Below are 8,311 nucleotides of genomic sequence, written 5' to 3'. Positions count from 1 at the left end.
TGTAGAGGATAGAAGTTTACAGCAGTTGAATTAACTCAAAACTGCGTTGATCTGTTTTCTCAAATTATATCCACATTTTCTGTGTTTAGATGCTTACAAGATGAGCACGAAGAATGTAATCTGTAATTCTTAAAGCAACTAATTATATTTCAGCCTTCTGAAATGACATTTCATACTAAGCAAACACAGCGCTAAAGCACATCAACAAATTCCCAACCAGAAACCATAAGTAAGGTATTTTGTTAATTAATTTTACTTGGATATACAGCTTGCTGCATATCATGCTCGAATACTGTTACCGCAGTAAAAATTGAACATTTTAGAAAGCAATGAATAGGAACAAAGTTCATATAGATATACTCATAAATATCACAGAACAATTTGCATTTTCGGCAAAGCTACTAAAACTATCTGCAGCTATATCTAATTTTGAAATACTGCCCAGAAAGAAGGAAGGCAGCCAGTCAGCAGCATGCTACAATATCTTCCATATTAAGGTACTGACCGTCACTCTTATACCGCACCCATGCACAGCTTTTTAGTGGTATCGCATGGATTCGAACACAGTTCGCTAACTCCAAAATCCAAGGCCTGGCATGGATAGGTGGTTAGGGCGATCGACTCGCAACCTGCGGGTCGCGGGTTCGAATCCCCGTCCCACCAAACATGCTCGCCCTTTCAGGCATGGGAGTGTTGTATTCGTTGGTAAAAGAGTAGTCCAAGAGTTGGCGGTAGGTGGTGATGACTAACCGCCTTCCACCCTAGTCTTTCACTGCTAAATTAGGGACGGCTAGCACAGATAATCCTCGTGTAGCTTTGCGCGAACTTCCAAAACAAACCAAACTCCACAGGTATTCTGAAGGGGCGACCAGCTCCCAAATATAACGGACATGGCGCAAAATAACAAAATGTACATTAAGATTAGATAAATTATAATTACCTATTAAAGTAACAAAGAAAATAATAACAAAAATACAAAGAACAATAAGTGTTGAACAGATAGGTACAGTACTAAAATCATCAAGTAATTATGTACCAAGAAATACATGTTTTAATTTCTTAACTTATGATTAGACACTTACGTTTATTGAGATACTTGCAAATTCCATAATTATAACCATCACTCACCATACTCTCTCGAACAGGCAACATATATTCGTTTTGGTGTTCTCTTTCAAAGAACATTAAACTTATTTGTAAACTTTTTGTGAAGAGTAATTTTACATTTACTGATTCCATAACTCTTTGATTAATTGGTTATATTATAAGCGTTAGAACCTATTGAAATTCGTCATTATTTGGTTCTATTGAAAACGCGATAAAACAGTACATTATAAACATTACTGTCACTCAAACAGAACGAGATGAAGTTATCTATAAGGCATGTCAGTTGTTTTCGTACATTTAGTATAGTTAAATATATTTCGTACAATTTCTGTGAGATTTTATACACAACAATACTTATACGAAGAGTTGCAGGTTCATAACTTTTAAACAACAACGTCATTGAGAAGTCGACCTTGGTGGATTCTGCTTTATTCTTGAATGTTACTTTAATTAAACGAACTATGAACGAAGCATTTTAACGTAATGATCGTTGAGATAATGCCCACCGCATTGTGCAACTCCGATGGTTTTATCGTAAGATGACTCACTAACCAGGAATTTGTTAAGGACGTCAGAAGGGAGGATTTGTTAATCTTAAAGATTTGGTAATGTCGTCAGTACTTGATAATATCGTGTATTTTGTATTGTACTGTCACGTGAGATTCACGTTTACTGACCTCTTTTGTTGATCTTATTTCGAATTCTCTTAAGGCTGAAATAAAGCCTGGTAGGCAAACTACGAGGGATCAGCTGGTCTAGCCTCTGTTGTCCCGCATAAAATTCAGCAAGTATATACAAGCTTTGCCTTCTCTTTAAACAGACACAAAGATAATTCATTCTTCCTCGAGCCCTTTGTCCTTTAAGGACTGCAGCTGGCAACTTGAGATAAGCAGGAAATGTAGTTCAAGCAACGTCTATCATACCAGCGAGAGAAGTTTCTCGAGATATTAAGCTACTTCAGCCACAAGTAATCTACTTAGAAAATCTCATCTGAACATTGCTCACTTTCAGATTAAACATACTTAAAACAATACCCAGTTTTACCCTGAAGAAGAAAGGTTTTTATCTTAAACAATACTTTTATTCATAAAATCTGTTTGAATATGTATCCCTAAAATGTTCAAGTTGCAAAACTTTAACAGTGGAGCTAAACATTTAATATTTTCGTGTCGCAAATATTTGTTCTTTGTGTAACGAAACCATTGTATCTGAAAGTATCTACCTAGAGAATTTCGAGCCAAAAAAAAAACTCAAATATTTCGACTTTTATTTAGGATAACCCAAAAAACATGCGCATAATTTCGTGTTACCGATAACCTACAGGTTAGTCTTGCTCGTCGAAGAGTAACAGGCAGGTGGAAAACCAGGCAATTCACTATATGGCTAAAACCTTCCTTCGAGAAATCGTTGACCTATAGGATTTGACTCAGATATTACAATTATATATATATATATATATGCAGTATCTTTTAGGTATGGGCAAAATACTTAGCGTTTCGAAATTAAAGATTAAGAAACTTCCCATTAATCAGGTATAATATATAAAGTTTTTAAAAATGTTCACATCCGGTCTTAAAAGATTGTAATGTTTCGACAATAACTACGTTGTTTTTAACCACTGCATAATATTTTTGAAAGTATATTAATCATGCATTAATGACTGTCATAACTAGATTATATACAATTATGGCTAGCTTAGGCTTAATTTTGGTAAACCAAATATCGTTAACTTAAATCTCTGAAGAACTTTTATACCAGTTAAACAACTTTTTTTGTCCTGAAGAGATTTTACAATGTCTGTAATCACAATACAGAGATACCACTAATATTGCTGACCTATCTAGATTTCAGGATACCCCCCCCCAGTAGCCCAGCGGTATGTCTGTGGACTTACAACGTTAGAATCCGGGTTTCGATACCCGTGGTGGGCAGAGCACAGATAGCCTTTTGTGCTTAACTACAAATAAACAAATTTCAGGATACACAGTTGTTATTGTGGTGTGAAATGCGCTGTTCAATAACACTAACTGTAGCTATGAAGTCTGCGTGGTGTTAATCAAAATACAGAGATACCACTATTATTCTCGACCTAACCAGATTTCAGGATACATACTTGTTATTGTGATGCGAAATGCAGTGTTCACTAACAAGAACTGCAACTATGAAGTACGTATTATATCGTAACTCTCCTTTTGGGTAATATACATGTATAAAACAACCAAGAGTCTGTTTTGTAGGGAAATCTAAAAAAATAGAAAACCAAATGAGTACGCATCTCGATAGCAGCATAATTTTTAATCTTATAAACAGTTTTAAAATTCGACACCTATGATCCTATTATGTAGACAAAACAGGCTTAATAACTGACACGATGACAACACTTTCATCAATATTTTTTTTTAATTCCTCTAAGCTAGATAATTCTAGTTAAAGTATTCGCGCATGCGTTCTCTTGTAAGGTAGTCTTCGTTGTTCAATTCCAATGCATTTGGGGAAGATCAGTTTTTCGAGGTTGGGTAGCACATGCAAAGGTGAGATGGGGAGGGGGGTAAGGTAGGTGAAATAGCTTCTGTTTCATAAGGCTATGCCTTGTGGGAGGTAGATTGATGTTAGTTAATAATTTTACTATACACTACATGTCAGCGTTTTACTTTGCATATTTCAGGAACTGCTCCTTTTGAAATCCACAAATTCCAAATATTCTGGGGTTCATACCCCATGATCCACATAGAATTACTTTGTTCAGATTTACATGGGCTTTAGCCCTCCCAACTATGTTTTGTTTCCTCCGCCTATGGGTATTCGTTTCCTAAATAGTAAGCATTGTTCATATCATGTCAGCCACTTGCATTTGAAAAGGCCACATCGAGCGCTTCTTTTTTTTCTGACAAACAATTTACTATTTTTGATAATAGTTTATTGATGTCTCAGCGACAACGTACAGATCTTTTTGACAGAGTTAATGACATCGATAAACTCTTACATTTTGAAACTTAAAAACTTCAACGCATTCAGCAGAAAGACAAACAACTACAGAGATGTCGAAACTTGTAAAATGTAAACAGAATACAAGGATTCAGGAAATATAGTTCAAGCAAACGGGTTATTATAACAGCACACAATCCCAAGAGGCCGTATTATGAAAATAAATTCTGGCTTCGTATTTTATACTGGAGATATATCTTCATCAGCTGAGCTAGTCTATAATCATTTATGCCGTAACAGAGAGATTACATGAATTTCAAATGGTGAAGCATATTTCTGGATAAAAAGAATTACATAAAAGAATCTAAATAACGTAAGTAATACGACATATTTATTGATAACACCTGTTTATTTATATATTAGTGCATAGCTACACAAGGGCTATCTGCGTTAGTCGTTCCTAATTTTGAACTAATAAACTATATGAAGGCAGGTAGTTTCCAGCACCAAATCATGGGCTTCTCTCATAGAACAGTGGGCCACTTGTATAAGTCGCCAACGACTCCAAAGTGTGTCCCCCTCAGTGGCCCAGCGGTAACCCTGCAGGCTTACGACACTAAAATTCGGGTTTCGATACATCTAGTGGGCAGAGCACAGATAGTCCATTATGTAGCATTCCGCTTAACAATAACTAAGCCAAAGTGTGAAGCGCGATTTTGCAACAACGGCACGCAAACCACGGACTTCTTGACACGCCACAGATTAGTATTTCATAATTCAGGTCTTAGATCAGTGAGTAGTGTGGCTAACAAATACAAAGCAGTAACGTTTAGTTAGGTACCTTCATTACAAGGCGTGTAGGAATGTACACAAATATGAGTATACCATTTATTGTAAACTGAAAACATTAACCTATTATTATACTTACTAAACACAGCATAGACTGATTTTAAAACATTTTATTGGATGTACAAAAGTAAATCCTCTGGTTTTGAGCAAAGTACGCCAAAGATCGTCAAAGTTATTGTGACACCATACAGTACTACACACACACACATATATATATATATATATACAGCAAGTCAATAAATTGTGTTGTACAAATTAAAGGCAAACAATTTAAATATGGAAAAAACTTGAATCTTTAACTGGCCAGTTATTTACCTAGAAATATCATGCATATATTATCGTATAAAATATTCCACAATTGACACTCCTATGCATGTGTTAAACATGTATCTTTCTGTCACGGCCAGAACGTGTTTGTCCACGATAATACAGACATATTTAGTCACAGTCTGTACAGTCTACCATCTAACACACGCGGTAATTAAGTTCACTTTTCTTATTTTAATCATGCAGTTTTACAGTTCAGATAGCAGATCAGTTGTATCAGTGACTAAATCACGCATTTCTACAGTTCAGACAGCAGATCAAGGGTACCAGTGGTTGAATCACGCAATTCTACAGTTCAGACAGCAAATCAGCTGTACCAGTGATTAAATCACGCAATTCTACAGTTCAGACAGCAAATCAGCTGTACCAGTGATTAAATCACGCAATTCTACAGTTCAGACAGCAGATCAAGTGTGCCAGTGGTTGAGTTGTGGGTTGAGGTAAAAAAAAAAAAACAAGCACGTGCATGTAAACAACATTCGTTTCTAATATTTACAACAACATACATTTTTTTTACTGTCCTCTGATCGTCATCTTATGCACATCATAAATGTTTTTTAAACTTTAATTGTGAACAGACGAAAAGATTTTGAGAGCATTTCAAATAACTTTTGGTTTCTAAACAGTCGGACAAAACTTTCAAAACCCTTACATATTATTTAGCTTACAAACAACTGAACAAAATTTGTAAATAATAAATCTGACAACGATAGTCTTGGTTACAAATTCCGCACTTTAAGATATCTGAGTGATTTGCTCAAGTTAGAAAAATTGGAGAGATTTGAAAACACCGGTGAACACAGCTCATCAAGTTGTAAACACTTAATTTGGACAATAAACGGGAAAGAAAAATAATCCCACCTACATACTTATGTATTTAATTATGCAAGAACTTAAAACTTTAACGATCTCTTTTACTTCAGTGGGCATTAAAAATGAACAGGAAATTCTTACTGCTCACCTTTAAAAAAAGAAATAAAGTGGCATACAATAATAAAGAGACGTAAGATTTTGGGGAACTTTTAGGTGTAACAATATACTGTATGTTAATATATAATAGGCTATAAATATTTAATTTTTGAATCTGAAGACATTTGCTTTTCATTGCTACACACATATATATATTCAATAACGTATGTGAATATGATGTTTCATAGAGTACACTTGATGTAGAAAGACTTGAAAGGAATTTGCCAACCTTTGAATACCCGAATTATCTCTCTTTTTTTCTAAATGATCTCTTATATACACACACACACCTTATAAAACATTTACAAAGAATCACACTCTTGTCCAAAAATTGCGTCGGCTTATTTCCGGGCGTTATAATCTTCATGAACCAATTCTCAGATGTTATGAAGTCCATTTGGTGTTAGAACAATAGCGTCTAGTTGTAAATAGATTTAACGAAGCTAGCATGAGCGTTTAAACAAAGACAAACGTTATCCAGATGTTGAATATTAATAAACATAAAACCATAAATATCACAACTAGATATTCGAAACACATGTTCTCAATTCTATCCGCAAACTGTACAAGGAGCTTATCAGTAGAAAAACAAACAAAAAGAAGATTTAAATCTTGAACTTTAAACTATCTTATGCACGAAAGAAGTTTTCTTGAATCTTTAAACACAACTATAAATTGTTATTAGAAAAACATACACACAGAACAACACCTTACAATTTGATGCAAAGTAATTTTATTTCATTAATAATATTTCATATTTTAAATTATATTGCGTTTTTCGTATCCCCACGCTTTAGATGAAGTTTCTAACTACAATAATATACTTTTATAAATAAACAACTCTCAAAAACAGTATTTTAGTATTTGTGTCGTTCTCCTAGTATTTACGTGCTTAATTAATTTCGTAATTTAGTGGAAGTTTATAGTGAGACGTCATCTGCAGCTGCTCAAGAACACGGAGATCACCTTACACCAAAACGAACAACAGCTGTCATGAGTGTAAAAAAAAGTTTGGAATATTCAATGAAAACTGGCTTTAATTCTGTAATATAAAGAAACAATGTAAAAATAGATCATTTAATACATACTAAAAATATTTGGTGAGAAAATTATAATTGTGTGTGTGTGTTAAATATTTAGGAAGGTCAAATAATTCAACATGAGGTCTTACAGACCCCACCCTTGTACTTATAGTTTAAAGAAGAAAAAACAACAACACTGCCTATGTAGTTAAGGGTTAACAGGTCTCACATGTCAGACTTGTAAATAAATCAAGCTATCATCAAAGTTCGGTAAATGATATGTAATCTCTGATCAAGTGCAAGAATTGATAAATCAAGCAGACGAAATATAAACAGCAAGCACGTTGTCCTAGCAACATTATAAGACATTATTTCGTATAGTTTCTATGAACCCCGCCGTCTTTATTACTCATATACCACTTTGCTTTATAAGAACATCTTTATGTACAACAACCGAATAGTAAACGCCGAAAATGTTGAAGAAACAATATACACAAATTGATATGTAAGAATAATTCTTGGCTGGTCTTGCACAAAAGTATAAATGATTTGATAACGGCGAAAATCAAGAGAGAGAGAAATTAACAAACATACAAAGGAATCGGCTGTAAGCATTGTGAGAGGATATTTTAGGTAACGAATACAAAGTCATGCAACTGTTTACAAAAACAATGCACGTATATCAGCCCGTATCATGAAACTCCTATTAAAAGTTACCACATGGTGGTCTAATCACTTCAAAATTATCATTCATTTCTGAAAAAAAGTAATTTTTTGTGTGTTTAGCAACTTCCAGTATAAAAATAGTTTTATACAAATATTTTTCCAAGTTTTAATGGCAGATTGCCAAGATTAACCGTCACATTATGCAATCTCCAGATTCCGAAAAGTCCAAAGGTTAAATTCATTCAGCTTCACATAGAATTCGAGTAACCGTAATAAATTTTACCTGTCAAAACATGTACTGAGAAATGTTTTAAAGAGGGGATAATACAGTTTTTAAGCATAATATTATGGATGAATACCAATTTAATACAGTTCGAATGTTAAACCAACGTTATAACAATTTATTATTAGTATATATCAATATTATTGTCATATACTACAATAAA

The 8,311-nt window shown here is 34.0% G+C and overlaps 1 protein-coding gene across 2 annotated transcripts in view; it reads right to left on the bottom strand.

Moving 5' to 3' along the window:
* Positions 1-8,311, bottom strand: part of LOC106477671 (rho-related GTP-binding protein RhoU-like) — a 40,553-nt gene that overhangs the window by 7,338 nt on the left and 24,904 nt on the right. Inside the window, exon 4 of one of the 2 annotated variants that reach the window (XM_013938214.2) lies at positions 4,974-8,301. The exons of the other annotated variant lie outside the window; for it this stretch is intronic. The gene's annotated coding sequence lies outside the window, so the exon portion shown is untranslated. Of the gene's footprint in view, positions 1-4,973; positions 8,302-8,311 lie in introns of those variants that run through there. 2 annotated transcript variants of the gene reach the window in all.

The sequence above is a fragment of the Limulus polyphemus genome, unplaced genomic scaffold (genome assembly GCF_000517525.1).
Source record: "Limulus polyphemus unplaced genomic scaffold, Limulus_polyphemus-2.1.2 Scaffold168, whole genome shotgun sequence".
NCBI classification, from domain to species: domain Eukaryota; kingdom Metazoa; phylum Arthropoda; class Merostomata; order Xiphosura; family Limulidae; genus Limulus; species Limulus polyphemus.
This window is presented reverse-complemented; position numbering and strand designations above follow the sequence as displayed.